Source organism: Suricata suricatta, chromosome 14 (assembly GCF_006229205.1).
Source record: "Suricata suricatta isolate VVHF042 chromosome 14, meerkat_22Aug2017_6uvM2_HiC, whole genome shotgun sequence".
NCBI lineage: Eukaryota > Metazoa > Chordata > Mammalia > Carnivora > Herpestidae > Suricata > Suricata suricatta.
Window position 1 is genome coordinate 55,737,271 of NC_043713.1, and position 16,244 is coordinate 55,753,514.

Sequence of the window (16,244 nt, forward strand, 5' to 3'; positions counted from 1 at the left end):
TGATTAGGGGTTTTCTCTATCTTTCTCATAGATTTGCTTTCTGTTTGAAAACCATTGAGATTTTCTTTATTGTTTAATCCCCTCACCCTTGTGGGCCTGTTGTGATTCTAATAAGCAAATAATCCATCAAGCTGATTTTTAAAATTATGACCATGAAAGGCTACAATTTTTACGTTAAGCTTGCTCTAGTTAAAATTTTCCTTTTTCTGGGTCTTTTTTTGTGATTGATGCTCCAGTGTGTGTTGGGTTTGTTTCTCTGTATCTTCACGTGTGGGGTTATTTTTAGCCACATTTAAAAAATTTAAATACAGTCTAGAGCTTTATATAAGCTGACTTGGTTACTAATCTAAGGCTGTGACATTGGTTCTGGAAATACATATTTAGGGCAAATAAATACCAAATGCCATTTAAATTTTTATATTTGAAGTTGATGTGTATGTTACAGATTATACTTTTGCAGCTAGCTCTGAGCCAGTTTGTTTGATGGTGAAACTATGTGACTCATGATTTCTCTTTACTGGTGCATGTGTGGTTCATTTCCTATCGATTGGTTTCCTCTGGCAATGGGGACCTTTCTTAAACTTCATCATAAGGATTACTACTTTGAGTGCAAGAATGCTTGCTTCAGTAACCAAATAATAATCTGGTACATTTTGCTAGTCCTGTTGTATCCTGGCACTCTCTGTACTGTGGCACATTGTCTAATTATCAGAGTAGATTAAGATGTATTAATTAAGAAATGTTTTATCATATAAAAACAATTGCACAGTTTGACAGTAGTTGATGTTTTAACATTTCAGTTAAGGATAATAGTGCCTTTGTGCTCCAGTTCTATAAAATGGATATTTGACAAGTTCTATATCTGATGTCTAAGAAGATGCAAGTTTATTTTATATAAAACATGAAAACAACCAATCTGTCCATAATATTAAAAAATGTACAGGTAGCTTATAAACATGGCCATTTGGTACTCATAATATTGACATTTATTTATACCTGACATGGTCCCTTTAAGAAGTCATCACTCTAGAGGTGCCTGGGTGGCTCATTTGGTTAAGCATCTGACTCTTGGTTTTGGCTCTGGTCCTGATAATCTGGCTTCATGGGTGCAAACCCTGCATCAGTCTCTGCAATGACAGTGCAGAACCTGCTTGGGATTCTCTCTCCCCATCTTCCTCTGCTCTTTCCCCACTCTCATCGTCTCTGTCTCTATCAAAATAAATAAATAAACTTAAAAAAATCATGACTCCATCAGGGCTGTTGTTAACTGAATTTGGTTTCCAGCACTAGGAAAACTTAACACATTTTCCGGGTAGTGTAGAACGTAACCAGGGGAAGCTCATCTAGCCTTCTACACTTTGTTTATATATTGCAAACTGGGGATGGTGGTCTTCGTGAGATGCTGTGACTAAGGATCGAATCATTTCTCTGGGTGCCCCTGTGGAAGGCAGAGAGACGAAGTGCTGGATGAAGGGCTATATGCACTGTTAGTGTGATGACCCAGAAAATAGAAAAAATGACTACGTCTATTTACATGGAGTCAGTTTCACATTTGGGAAAGATGATGGAGTGGCATACACACGAACTGAAGTTTCCTCTTTGGGTGCATTCATCAGGCATATTTTCCTCTGGTAAGGGAAGCCTTCTGCATTTATTCACACTTCAGGGCTTTTGCAAGGTTTAGTGAGTGATGAAGAGGAGACTGTGGGGTTGAAAAGGCATTTTTCCTCCAATTTTAGTCTGTATCTAGTGAGTAGTATTTTTGGCACAGAATATTCAGACAGTTGTCTAATTATCTCATTCATCCTTTGAATCTGTCAACATTCAACAAATATTTACTTAACACCTGCGATGTGTGAGGCATTGTTATTCGTCACATCACATCGGGATTCATCACTGAGCAAGCCAAGTAAGGACCCCTCCCTGGTGTCCCTTTCATCCTCAGACTGGTAAGATCCTTCTTGGATTGCTCAGAGATTATGTCCTATAAGACCACATTTTCCCCTCATTAATTAATGGCTTTCTAGAATTGAATACTTAAAAGGTAATACAGAATTTAGTTCATCAGACTCAGTGCACAATAGCATCAAATTTAGCTTTTTTGTATACTTTGTCCCTTAGAAGAAATAAAAACAAAATCTGTATTGCAGGCGAGGGGCTAGCCAGTACTCTCTGATCATTCTCCTTAACAAACAAAGAAATCTTTGAATGACTCTCAGCAGTTGACAAAGTTTGCTTCTTTGCGTCTGTCTTTGATCTTCATGATGACCCTGGAAAATTGGGAAGCATTTATCTCTCTTTTATACCTGAGGAGACTGCAGTTCAGTGAAGGTGGGTTTTTTTTTTTTTTTTTTTTTTTTTATGTTTATCTGTTTTTGAGAGAGAGAAGGCCTGAGTTGGGAAGTGGCAGACAGAGAGATGGGGAGAGGGAATCCCAAGCAGGCTCTACACTGTCAACATGGAGCCCGATGCAGGGCTCGAACCCATAAACTGTGAGGCCAGGACTGGAACCAAATTTGAACACTTTAACAGACTGAGCGCCCTGGGCTTCCCTGAAGTTCAGAGAAGTTAAACCTGCTCCCAGCTTCCAGATCGGAGAGCCAGCCAGCTCCCAGTTTTGCTCTCCTGAGTACTGAGGAGTGATCTTCCCACAGCAGCACATGGCATTTAGTGAGGGGATGGTCTTCATCCCAGAAGGAAACATTCTGGATCTTCTGAAAATGGACATGAAGGCTTATCCAGTGTGGGGGCTGCTGGCCCCACCCGGGTCAAATGTTAGTTCTGTCACTTTGTAGTTATTGACCCTGGGCAGGTTGTTAAGCTCTTGGTTTCCCAGCCTCCTCATTTGTAAACTGATAGTAATATGTGTTTGGGGAGTGACTGCCATGGGCCTGGCTGTCCATGGTGGAGCCACAGTAGTAAAGTCTGTCCCCTTACTGATTGCGTCTTGGGGAGGAGGAAAGCAGGAGCTCATAAGCAGAGACACACATTGATGTTGGCATGTGCTAAGGGCTGGAGAGAAAAGCTGCACTAGGATCAGGGTCTTCCAAGGGATGGGAACTGTAGACAGGACCAGCTTATCTGTGGGGTGATTGGGAAGCAGAGACCGTGATCCTTTTGAGCGAGAAGAACATGGAGGCTGAGGGATCTGGGCAGAGAGAAGAGCAGGAGCCACATCGGGGTAGAGGTGAGCTCTGCTGGATGGAGCAGGGTGGTCAGTCTTAACTGGATCCTGAAGGCTGTGGAAAGGTGTTTAGAACCTGCCTTGTAGGGTTGTGGACCAGGTGAGACAAGATGACCTACTTTACGAACTCAGCCTCATACCTGGCTCAGCACAGTATTAATTAATTCTTCAGGAGCAATTTGTTATGAGTTCATCCCTTAGCTTAATTTGGACTTCTGAGCAAAGTGGGCAGTCAGACCAGGTTATTATTTTCTCTATCGCAGAAGATATAGACCTTCATATAATCTTTTTTTTTTTTTTTTTGAGAGAGAGAGAACAAGCATGGGAAGGGGTGAGAGAGAGAGACAGAGCGAATGAGAGAGAGAGAATATGAATGAGAATCTTAAGCAGGCTCCATGCCCAGTGCAGAGCCCGGCACTGGGCTTGATCACAAAACCATGAGATCATGACCTGAGCTGAAGTCAAGAGTCAGATGCTTAACCAACTGAGCCATCCAGGGGCCACCCATATAATTTCTGATTGAATTAAAAAAGTAAGGTCAAAGAAGTCCATTAAAATACTGATAGTATTTTTGGGGGGATGGGAGGATTGCCTTACCATTTTTTTAGGGGGTGATCATTGAATTGGCATCCTTTAAGTTGATTCTGAATATTTCCAGTCCTTGAACTCAGGAAATAAAAACAGTTTTGCTTTCCTTGGGAATCTGATTCAGATGACCCATAGAAGGTGCCTGCCTGCCACCCAGATGTAAGATAGTCACTAATGGCCACTCCTCCCTACATCTTACTCAGATCACCTTGGTGAAGCTTGGGATGGGTTTCCAGTTAGGGTTTAAAAAAAAACTTTTTGATGTTTATTTAATTTTGAGAGACAGAAATAGAATGCAAGTTGGGGAGGAGCAGAGAGAAAGACACACACACACCATCTGAAACAGGCTTCAGGCTCTGAGCTGTTAGCACAGAGCCTGACATAGGGCTTGAACTCACAGACTGTGAGATAATGACCTGGTTTAAAGTTGGACACCTAACCAAGTGAGCCACCCAAGGCCAGTTAGCTTTTAAACTGTAAATGATGAGACACAGTGAAAGAAATTGGACCCAACTTATATTCTCTCAGTAGTTTCTAAATTAAAAAATTTAGAAAAATGACTTTAGAATGTAATAAAAAATATCCATTTCAGATCAGTGATGTATGTGGAATTCTAGTTAAACAGGATGGGGCTCTGGGTAGCCTCACTTTAACATGGGTGTAAACAACATAAAATTTACCATGCTAACCATTTTTAAGGGTTCATTGGCATTAAGTACATTCACACTGTTGTACAACTATTTCCATTTGTCCATCCCCAGAACTTTTTTGTCTCCCCAAACCAAAACCCTGTACCCATTAAACTCTCCCTCCCCATTCCCTCCTCTGCCCAGGCCCTGGCTGCTACCACTCTACTTCCTGTTTCTGAATTTGACTTCTTCGGGTCCCTCGTATCATTGGAATCATAGCATTTGTCCTTTTGTGCCTGGCTTACATCACTTGACATACTGTTTTCAGTGATTCTGTTTTTGTAGACAGACTTTCAAGTTCAGGGGAGTCTTTTTTTATTTTAAGTGTCTTGATTTTTAATAAGTGTTTCAAGGTGGCCAGGGGCTATTTTATTAGGTATGATCACTTATTTCAATCATTTATATTCAGTGTTCAACAAATGTTCTCATTTAAACTTGTTCTAAATTCTTGCCTTGGCTGATTGGAAACTTACAAAAACAAAAACAGTGGCTAGCTACTTTTTAAATATTTGCTGGAAAGGACACAAAGGAGCCTGTATATATAAGTAGGTGTTTTCAAAATACATTTATTTCTTGCTTGATTTCCTGTAAAGTTGTACAAGATGACATCACAAGAGTTACGTGACGCTGAGTAATGGAATGAACAGGCAGGCCAATCATGAGAGGTATTGTAAAGCTCTCAGAATCTGAGTAGGGGAGGAATGCAAGAAGTGAGATTCAGATGGAGCGGTGGGGCAGTTGTTAGAGCCAGCCTGAGAGAGTCACAGTGAGGAGGTGGTCATCTGTCATGCATCGTGTGTTCTGGGTGCAAGGGCCCCAGGAGCGGGGCACGGCCAAATTGTTGGAAAAGAGGAGCCTGCTTTGGCAGTAGAGCCAAAAGAAGGGCCAGTGGGCTTTGATGTGAAACTCTGGGACCCTGTCAGCCTTTGGAACACACATTCCTCACTGGCCTGCAGCGGGTGGTGGGGTAGGGCTGGGCTGATTTGAAAACAGTTTCTTTAAAGATCAGAGAGCCTGAGGCCTGAGGGAGATGGGCCACTGGGTCTGGGGCTTTGCTTTATGGGGGGTTTGGAGTGGGCCACTGATATACTGGCTTGCATAGCCACTGGTAGGGGAAGGTTGCCCTGTGCAGCATGGCAGTGGGGGAGCGGGAGGCTTGGACATTCTGTGTGTCCCGAGGGCCCTGGTTTACCCCAATCTCCTCTTGCCTATGGTGGTCAGAGACGTAGGCTCCCCGTGAAGTGCATCTGAGACCTTCCATGTTCCAAGGAATCAAAGAGATGAATAAATTTTAATTGTTTTAAGTGTATTTATTTTGAGAGAGAGAGAAGTGGGGAGGGGAAGAGAGAAAGGGAGAGAAGACAATCCCAAGCAGGCTCTGCTCTGTCAACAGAGCTTGACACTGCTCACAGTTCATGAGATCATGATCTGAGCCAAAACCAAGAGTCAGAAGCTTAACCGACTGAGCCACCCAGGTGCCCCAAAGAGATGAATACATTTAAATAAGAAATGGTTATGCCTGAATTAATTCCTTTTACCTGAAGGCCAGGAAGAATTGGAAGGTCTCTTTTGGAGCTACAGCTGTACGTGAAGCCCTGAGCTGTATATTCTGGGCCCTGAGGGTACAGCCAGGAGTGAGGCCCAGTCTTCCAGGAGAGGCCAAAGTGGCGTGGCCAGTGCCCTGGTGGGGCCAGGCCGCTGCCCAGACAGAGCCTGGTGGCCGAGGGCCAGCAGAAGGCCCCCAGGAGGAGGTGTTCCCAAGAGGGGCCTTGAGAGCGTGAGGAGTGAGGCCAGAGCAGGTGGGCAGGCCAGGCAGAAGGAACAGCCTGTCTCCAGGCAGTGAGTGGAGTGTGGGCAGCAGATGCACTCCTGAGGCTGCTCAGGAAGCTGCAGAGCATCAGGGAATGACCCACATCATAGCCTGGAGGGAGAAAGACACTCAGAGGCTGTACTGAGCTGGCGAAGATGTGAAGCAAGGAGACAATTTGTTGATTGTTGAATGTGTGTGCATACGTGTATGTGTTGGGAGAGTGTGCAAATGTGGGAACATGTTAACAGTTAAGTCTGTGTCCAGTGTGTATAGGTATTTACTGTACTACTGTTTCAGCTGTTCTGTAGTTTTAAGACTAAAAAAAATTTGCTGTGTATATGGGGACCCAAGGGGCACCAGCAAGAAGTACCCCAATTTGGTACCATGCCAAAGCAATTATTGTACACGGATGCAGAAGGCTGTCCTCTCAAATCACATTGAAAATATTTATATATATATTTAAAAAAACTAAGGTGACCCGTATCTTCCCTTTCGGAGCTTATCAGAATGATTCCTTGGTCTTTATTGGAGAGGCTTAGTGGAGCCGATGTACTGATTGAGAGTGACTAACTTCAGGGATGTAATTTTAGGACTCTCTAAAATAGGACACATGCTCTATCTACACTGTGGTCTTATGCCTCAGTGAGTGTACCAAGTATAACGATCTTTATCCTATTGGTGGATATTTTGGTGGCTAACTGAAACTTTGCAAGAAGATGCATAAGGAATTATTAATTTTATTTTTGGATACATGCCTGCATTCATTTGTATCCTGTCCATAATATAAGGCTGAATACAGAAAAAAATCTTACAGCATTTCTTGGCAGACTCCATGAAATGATTGTGCAGATCATTATTTTAAATAAGTGGCCTTTAATGCATAGTTGGCTGATACTTTATTCTAGGAGATTGTGATAAATTATATCTTAAAGTGATATTTAAAAGCTTAATGGTTGAAAGAGAAATAAATATGGCTATTTAATTGATTGTCAGCTGGACAATCATGATACCTCTCTCTGGTGGGTGGACAAATTGAGACAACTGATAATGTCGGAATCAGGTATGTGGGGTAGCACGTGACTATAGCAGTAGTCTTAGAAAGGATGTCGCTGGAGATGTGTTTTTCAAATGACCCATCCTTATTCGTATGCTTTAGGTTGTCTGATACGGGTTTGTTTCTTAATTTTATTTTCCCTGGTTCCTTTTAGGGAACTTGAAAGAGACATCTTTTATATTTACTCTGTTACCCATAGAAAATGTACAGAAGATTGAAATCCTTAACATCAGACTTGGGGACATAGGCTGGGTTCGATTCAGTGCATTTTAAAGCAGATAGACGTCTGTGAGGTTTCTGGTAGTCATCCTGGGAAATTCTGAAATATATCTATAGCCATTCCTTTTCATGCTGTTTTCTTTTTCCATCTCTGCTGACTGTGATGCTCATCCTGTTAAACACACATCTTGTGAAAATGGAGTCACCTCCCCAATTGTGCTTTATAAACACAACGTGCCTTAGTTCCTCCTGATGGTCCTGGCTCACTGTGGAGTGACAGGCTGCAATTTGCCAGCAGGTCAATGACTGAGCTGATGACAAGTGACCTTTCTAATACTGCAATCAATGCTTGTTATTTGGAAAACAAAATGATACAGTTTGTATTTTTCAGCAGATGGGTCATTGGGTCAGCCCACCATTGACATCTGGATTTGTTACTTGGGCTGGGTGAGTCAGTTCAGACAGGAATGTTAATTTATTTGAATTGATCTGGGTCTTGCTCTCATGAAAAGGCGTTGGGCATTTTTTAGTGGCATGAATTCTTATAAATAATTGGTTTTACACATCTGGTCAAACAAAGACTTTTAGAAAGCCTGTTTTACACAATAGCACTATATACAAGCTTAGGCAAGTATACCATAATATGTTTTGTTTAGATTTGATGTTTCTAGGTTGTCTTGAAAGAAAATCTTAAATATGTTACCTTGTATGTGTCTTATTTATTTATTTATGTTTAATGTTTTTTTTTGAGAGAGAGTGTGTGTGTGAGACAGATAGACAGTGGGAGCAGAGGAGAGACAGAGAGAGAGACACAGAACTGGAAGCAGGCTCCAGGCCCTGAACTGGCAGCACAGAGCCCAATGCAAGGCTAGAACTCACAAACTGTGAGATCATGACCTGAGCCGAAGTTGGCTGCATAACAGACTGAGCCACTCAAGTGCCCCTCGTATGTGTCATATTTAAATACACTTTTTCCATGTGTTTCCTGAAATGGGTTTCATGAGTCCCCATCAGTACACGGTCATGAGGCATAATGGTATCAGGAAAAGATGCTGGGAAGGTTTGAGCTGCCTGAAGAGATAGCTCTTCTGGTAGTTAGTAGTGTTGTCGAATAACTGCTTTCAACTTTCACCTTCTAGAAACATGGGAGGATTGTGTGTTTCTGTCCCCTTTGATTTAAATGTGGCTACACCTGATTTGGCTGGTGAAATGTGAGTAGAAGTGACACATGTCACTTTCAGGCTGAGCTTCAGCAGTGAGTATGAGATTCCCCATACTCTTCTTTTTTTCCTGCCTTGCTAATTGTGGAAGCATCGGGATGCTTTTAGCTTGGGTGCCCGAGGGAGGAGATGTAGCAGTGACTTCTCCCCGCTCCCTGTGTGCACACACTCCCTCAGCTGACTGCCGGGGGGGCGGGGGGCGGGGGCGGGGAGAGCATGCACCCCAGGGAAACAGAAACTTCCTTGTGTCATGCCACTGAGATTTTGGAGTTGTGTTCTGAGTGGTTCTCAATCTCTTTGGTCTCAGGGCCCCTTTACACTCTTAAAAGAGCATGTGATGCATTTAAAGAGGTTTTGTTCATGTGGGTATTGTCTGTTTATATTTTCTGGATTAGAAATTGAACCAGAAATTTTGACAACAGTGTATATACATGCATGCCGTAAGCCATCAGAGCAGTGATGGACATCTGTTAGTAATTGAGAACAAAATGAGAACAGTAAAGTCAAATAACGTCATATTATTATTGTGAAAGCCATTTTGGCCTTGTGGATTCCCCAGAAGGGTCTCAGAGAATTCAGGGTCCCTGGAAGACACTTTGAGAACTGCTGGCCTAGACCATCTTAAGTGAAATGCCTACCATGGCAATTTACAGTTAAAGGCCCAGAGGACTCTGGGGGGAAAAACAGAAGGGGAAAAGATTCTGGAAATACTGCCAAAAAGATATCTGAGTGTTAAAACTCACTTTCTTTTTTGAATAAAGACAATCTAAGTACTTCATCCCTATTACTGCAAGGCATTTATTGGTTATATTAATAAATACCCATTTAAAATAAATAACCACCCCCCACCCAATGACATTGTACAAAGACACATAACTGTGAATTATACAAGTTCTCTGAAGGTCTAGTTTCTGAGATGTCATCCTCTAGAAAAATTTGAAAGTAGGATTAATATTCATATATTTGAAATTGGGTGGAGGCTTTCTGGACAGCAGAAGGTTGGGTAAAGTGAATTATTTTAACTTAATTGTATGTAGGGAAGTTGTATAAAATCATTGGTAATGCTACTTCTGAGATTTTTTTGTTTTTTGCTACTTCTGAGATTCTTAACTGTGGAACCATCATATTTACTGTCATGATAAAATAATTTCAACTCCTATTATTGTGAAATGTGCACTGACAAAGTGATATCAGGCTGGTTGAACATTATTCAGGGAGACTTGGAAATTGTGCTTGATAGAAACTACGTATGAGCTGATAACAGGTCCTGCAGGCGAACCTACCAGTCACATATCTGTTTCCCTGATGTCCATACCTGCATTTATGTAAGATAACACATTTCTTTCCAAAGATATGAGTTTTAACAGCATTTACTAATATTTAAAAGGCACAACAGATCAACATTTTCTGAGTTTAATGTTAACATAGCCTGGGAAGAGTTATCAGGAGAATTCATGCTCTCTAGAGATCTGGCTATTTTAGATAGTTAATAGTTAAGCTCAAAGAAGACAGAAACAGATGACCTTTCTAGCTCTTTCTAGACTTTTCTGTTTCAGTAAATACTCATGAAGCACCCGCTGTGGGCAGGCACTGGTGTAGTATCCTAGAAGATCAAGACAGTCATGGATGACCTAAGAGCAAGGAGGCAAAGTTTTACTTGACAGACCAAGTATTAAAATAGAATAAAGCACTGACCCGAAGAAAAGAAAATTAAAATTAGGAAGTGGTAAAGACTCACTAAAGATTAATTTCATCTACCAGTGGCCTGCCCATAATGTTGACTTCTGAAACCTGGGACTCACGTTAGGAAGTCCCTGTTATTTGGAGTCCCCCACAGGCTGGCATACTTAACAAGGCTTCCTAAAAAGATTTGATAGATGTAATCAAGAAAGAGCAGGAAGTGGCCATCTGCCCACTTTAGTAGTTGGCATCCATAGCCACCCCGCAGGTTGGAGATACAGCCTTTTTCCTCCAGTAGAATTATATGAAGGGAGGGTCTGCCTTCACTGAGCCCTTCACTGAGATATGTCTTTCTAAAATGCCTGCCTTTGGCTCATGCATTGTTTTCCCTGCCACTGAACAGAGAAATGTCATGTTGTTTCATTTCAACCTTTAAGTAATAGAAGTATATAGTTGTGATTGGTATGACCAGTCACACTTTCTTGAGCCTGCCACAGGGTCCTGTTTTCTTTTCTTATTTAATTTGTTTGATAAGATTTTCAATAAGCATTATAAAGCCAAGTCACACTTTCTAATTTGGGTAATTCCTTAAGTCCTCCAGCAGATGGAGACGTGTAATTCTTTGCTCTTTTAATTGAATGGGCTGCCCTTGTTCCAGGTGACATTGCTAAGACACTGGGTCAGGTTTTGCAAATGAGCTCATGAATATGCCTTCTCTGCTTCTCTTCCTTATCTCCTTTGGCCCCGTTAAGAGTTCTTATTTATTCTTGTGTTTCATAAGATCTTTATCATTAGTGACCTTCCCCAGTGGCCTTTAATGACATGTCCACGGGAAAGCAAAGAGCAGAGAGCAGAGAGCCCCCAGAGCTCCAGGGAGCAGATTTAAATCCTCTGTGATCCTTTCACACCACAGCCTGCCCTGTGTTTTGATTCAGAATAAATCCCAGAGATCAGATATTTTTTCAGACAGCAGGATAAACTTTGGTCCCAGATTTTCTGAGGTCAGCGTAGTGGGTAGAGAGAGGCTATCCTCATTTGCCTCTACATACCCACTCACCCAAAGAGAGGAATTTTGAAACAGTCTTGGTTTCAAGGAATCTTCTGATTTAAGTGATTTTCCCCCCTTTCTTCCTTAATTAACTTACCTATTCAATTCAGGTAGGTCAAAGAAGAGATTGCTAAGGCTTCATTCTAGACAAATTCAGCAAAACCTTTCAAAAATAATTATTGTAAAACCCTTTAGAGTCACCATCTGTTTCATTTCCTGCCTTTCTTGCTATTTCTACTAATAATGAGGGAAATTACTGGTTTTCAAGTTCTAAGACCAGTACTTTCTAACTTGATGAACTTTCTTCCAGTTCAAAAAAAGAAAGAGAGCACCCTGAGGGAATTCATAGGAGTGGCTGCTCACCCTTAGAAAGAGAAATGAATATTGGTTCACAAAAAATAAACACAGAAAACAGCTCACCAACCAACCGAATAATAATTAAAAAAAGAAAACAATTGTGACCAAAAGCATTGTTCTTTAAGGAACTAGTAATTTATCATATTTTTATAATATTCGGCTTTCTCTGTAATTTGAAGATGTAATTTATAAATAGGTTGTCTTCCAAGCTAAGTAATTAATTATATTCATGGGAGACATTTTCACTAACTTTGTAAGTCTTTGTAAGAGCAAATGAAATGATTATTCCACAAATGTCTATTGACTTATTGAATGAGTTCTGAGAATAGGATACATCTAAATTCAATAGGTTCTGTGATCTAGATCCTTATTTTGAGATTAAAGAGATTTCTAAAGAAAATGAAGCTCTTTGTTTTTTGCTAAGAATTCACAGAATACAAAAAATGCACTAGATGCTGCCTTCACACTGTAGACATTAGTTTTCCATTCGTGTAGCAGTCTAGGGTGGTTCCAGATTGGAAGTCTTCGGGTTGGGAACAGCCCGCTACAAGACATCCATGTTGCGGAGGACTCGGCCATCTTTTGCATGTGTTTTCCAAGATTGCCCTCAAGTGTACATCTTGGTGGCAAAGGAGACAGTCGCGGGAGGATTGATGTGGGAGGTTGCTGTGGACCAGATTCAGAAGTAGAACAAAGACACGTGGTCTCTGCAACCTGCAGGGATAGCTGGGGAGTAGAGTTTGGTTGGATGCCCTGGAGGAAGAAGAAAGAACATTTCGTGACCGGCTTGCAGCCTCTGCCATTTTTGTCCATAGAGGATTTTATTTAAGAAAAGGCCATAGTCCTGGTGACTTATGACTAGAGAAAATTACTGAAAATTGAAAATAATGATGATTTTTTTTCTTTAAAATGAAGGCCATTTTAAAAAATCCAGTTAATTGACCAAAATAGTTTTGAGAATTCACTTTAATTTTCTGGTGTTTTGATATAAAAACCAGGAAAGAATTAATCTGTAACTTGTAGATATTACACACATAGAGCTTTTCTTAGGCTTTATGTCATTAAGTCATACCCTAATATTTCTATAAAACAGATATTCCTTTACCTTAACTCTGAGAAGATAATTTTCTAGAGATAGCCAAGATATATGAGCATATATTGCTACTTAATTCAGTAAAGTAAATATCATTGAATAAATGTCAGCTTTTCTAGGGAAACCATTGCATATAACCTCTCTGGATAACATATTAATCAAAAAATCAATACGAAGAGTAAACAGATTTTTAATACATCTTAAGGAGCTTCCTCATAAACCAGAATGCCAACCCATAATTTAAAGCCATTGATACCAATAGGTGTTTACAGATGACATCATCATAATTTGTATAGATTATTCTTCACGGTGGTCTGATACAGAATATTAAATTCAGTTTTAACCTTGGGCCTGGGAGAAGCGGTTTATTGTAGAGGCATGTGAAGATCGCTCTACCTTCTCTTTCTAGGTAGGAAAACTCTAGAAGGTGAAGAGCACATGGCACTTCTACTCTCTTCCATTCTGTTTTGTTCTGTTTGGCTTCTCTACCATCCCTCTGACATTTGTGCTTGTCTTTCTGGGGCTCAGACGTCTCATTATATAATACTGTGTTTCGCAAACTTCTGGTACCCACTGATTATATGACTGACACATAATACATATTTTAAAAAAGATCAATCAGAAATTCTAAAATAAATTTTGAAAGGACTTATTTTAAATTGAGAAATATAAAAATGGTTTCTTCCCCAAGAGAGAATTTTTAAACATTATTTTCAAGATATCTACATTGCTGGACATTGAGATTTCACCCTGCAGGCCATACAAGGACCACATTAAAGGAACATGCACAATTGAAAGCTGGATATTTGTATATTTTAACTTAGAGATAATAATAAATAGGCTCCCACACCACAGTTTGGCTGTATTAAGCTTTAGAAAATATTTTTTTTATTCTACTAAAATATTAGGCTTGGGTTTTAATTCTGTTCTGTAATATGCCCAATAGGAAAATTGCTGTTAGCTTACTTCAAGCTTTCTGACTTTAATTTTTTACTTCTTAAACGTTTCTTTATTTTTGAGGGAGAGAGATACAGAGTGTGAGTGTGGGATGGTCAGAGAGAGAGGGAGACACAGAATCAGAGGCAGGCTCTAGGGTCTGAGCTGTCAGCACAGAGCCTGACACGAGACTTGAACCCACGAACTGTGAGACCATGATATGAGCCAATGTCGGCCGCCCAACTGACTGAGCCGTTCAGGCGCCCTCAGTCTTTCTGACTTTAGCACCTTCTAACCATGTGATCTTGCTCAAGTTACTTGGCCTTTGTGAACCTCAGTTTTCTCATCTGTAAAATGTAGAAATGAAAACTCATGTCATAATGTAGTTGTAAGAATTAAATATGAGAGGGGCACCTGGGTGGCTCAGTCAGTTGAGCATCCGATTTTGAGTCAGTCATGATCTCACATTCATGGGTTCAAGCCCCACGTTGGGCTCTGTGCTAGCAGCTCAGAACCTGGAGCCTGCTTTGGAATCTGTGTCTCCCTCTCTCTCTGTCTCTCCCTTGCTCGTGCTCTGTTTCTCTCTGTCTCTCAAAATAAATAAATAAATAAATAAAACATTAAAAAAATTAAAAAAGAAATGTGAGAGAATATGTACAAAGCTTAGAATGATGTGCAGGGTCTAATTACTCATTTTCTTCTTTCATGGAGGATACTTTTGGTGTTATATCTCAAGATCAAATAGATTTTCTCTTATGTTTTCTTTTAAAAGTTTTAGATTTACTTTTCTCCGAAATATCTTACATTTAGATTCAGTATCTATGCAAATTAACTATGGTGTGAGGTAAGGGTTTGAGTTGATTATGATTATGATTATTTGCATATGTATATCCAAAAGTCCTAGTCCTATTTGTTGAAAAGACCATCTGTTATGAATTGAATTGTTCCCTCTTACCTGAAATCCATATGTTGAAGGCCTAACCTCCAAATGTAACTGTATTTGGAGATTAGGTCTTTAAAGATGTGATTAAGTTAATATGAGGCCGTTAGGGTGAGCTTTAGTCCAATGTGACTGGTGTTCTTTTAAAATTTTTTTTTAATGTTTTTATTTATTTTTGAGAGAGAGAGATAGATAGTGTGAGCAGGGGAGGGTCAGAGAGAGAAGGAGTCACAGGATCTGAAGACAGGCTCCAGGCTCTGAGCTAGCTATCAGCACAGAGCCCAACGTGGGGCTCAAACCCACGAACCATGAGATCATGACCTGAGCTGAAGTCGGACACTTAACCGACTGAGCCACCCAGGCGCCCCAATGTGATTGGTGTTCTTAAAGGAAGAGGAAAAGATACCAGTGATGTGAATACATGGAGGAAAGGCCATATGAAGGTATGTGAGAAGACACAGTGAGAAGAGAGCTATTTGCAAGCCAGGGAGAGGATTCAGAATAAAGCCCCCTGCTGCACCCTCCTCTTAGACTTTCAAACCCCAGAACTATGACAAAGTACATTTCTGCTGTGGTATTTTTTAATGGAAACTGTGGTGGTTTTGTTGCTGTTGTTTGTTTTTATTTTTGTTTGGTTTGTTTTTGTTTTTTTTTTTAATGGCAGCTCTAGCAAACTAATATACATACCATTCTTTGTCCATCAAATTATCTTGGTACCTATGTGCATTTATTTTCATCTCCCAGTTGTAGAATGAGAAGTTGCTCAAAATATTGAATGTGTTGTTGAAATACACAACTTGAGTTGGTCGCATGAGCTCATATACTACCTTTCTTGACATTGTGACCATCTAAGACTATTCCTTGCAGCAGGCGGTTCTCTTTCTTCATGCATAGTGTGCCGGAAATTTAGCTAAACTGTGGTCATTTCCCCATTTTTTTCCTTTATTCAATAGTGAATCAATATCAGGAGGCTTACGATGTTGAGTCCACCTGAATGTGGTAAGAGTCATGGGGTGAGCATGGGGGGACAGACGGGACAGGAGCCTCACACTGAGACTCTCAACATTATCCTCAAAAAGAGGACAAGCTTTAAGACACAGAGACACAAGGTGGAAAGTAGAACGTGTTCATCATTTGGCCAAGTCTGTGTCTCACTGCTGGATCATACTGCTTATGATGTACCAGAAATTAGTGCTTTTTAAATTTTTTTATTTTTTAAATTTTTTAATAGTTTATTGTCAAATTGGTTTCCATGTAACACCCAGTGCTTCTCCCCACAAGTGCCCCCCACCATGACCATCACCCCCTCCCTCCCTCCCCCTCCCCCTTCAGTCCATGGTTCGTTTTCAGTATTCACTCTCTCCGCGACTCTCTTTCTCCCTTCCTCTCCCCATGGTCCCCTGCCAGGTCTCTCCTGTTAGACCTA

The 16,244-nt window shown here is 40.7% G+C and overlaps 1 protein-coding gene and 1 long non-coding RNA gene across 2 annotated transcripts in view; one reads left to right on the plus strand and one right to left on the minus strand.

Annotated features, from left to right (window-relative positions):
• The window catches only part of PTPRM (protein tyrosine phosphatase receptor type M), a 755,728-nt gene that overhangs the window by 187,404 nt on the left and 552,080 nt on the right, over positions 1-16,244 (plus strand). The gene's annotated exons all lie outside the window — the stretch shown is intronic.
• LOC115277879 overlaps positions 12,241-16,244 on the minus strand; it is a 39,495-nt gene continuing 35,491 nt past the window's right edge. The window contains exon 4 of the long non-coding RNA XR_003902554.1: positions 12,241-12,602. This is a non-coding gene — a long non-coding RNA (uncharacterized LOC115277879). The remainder of the gene's footprint in view (positions 12,603-16,244) is intronic.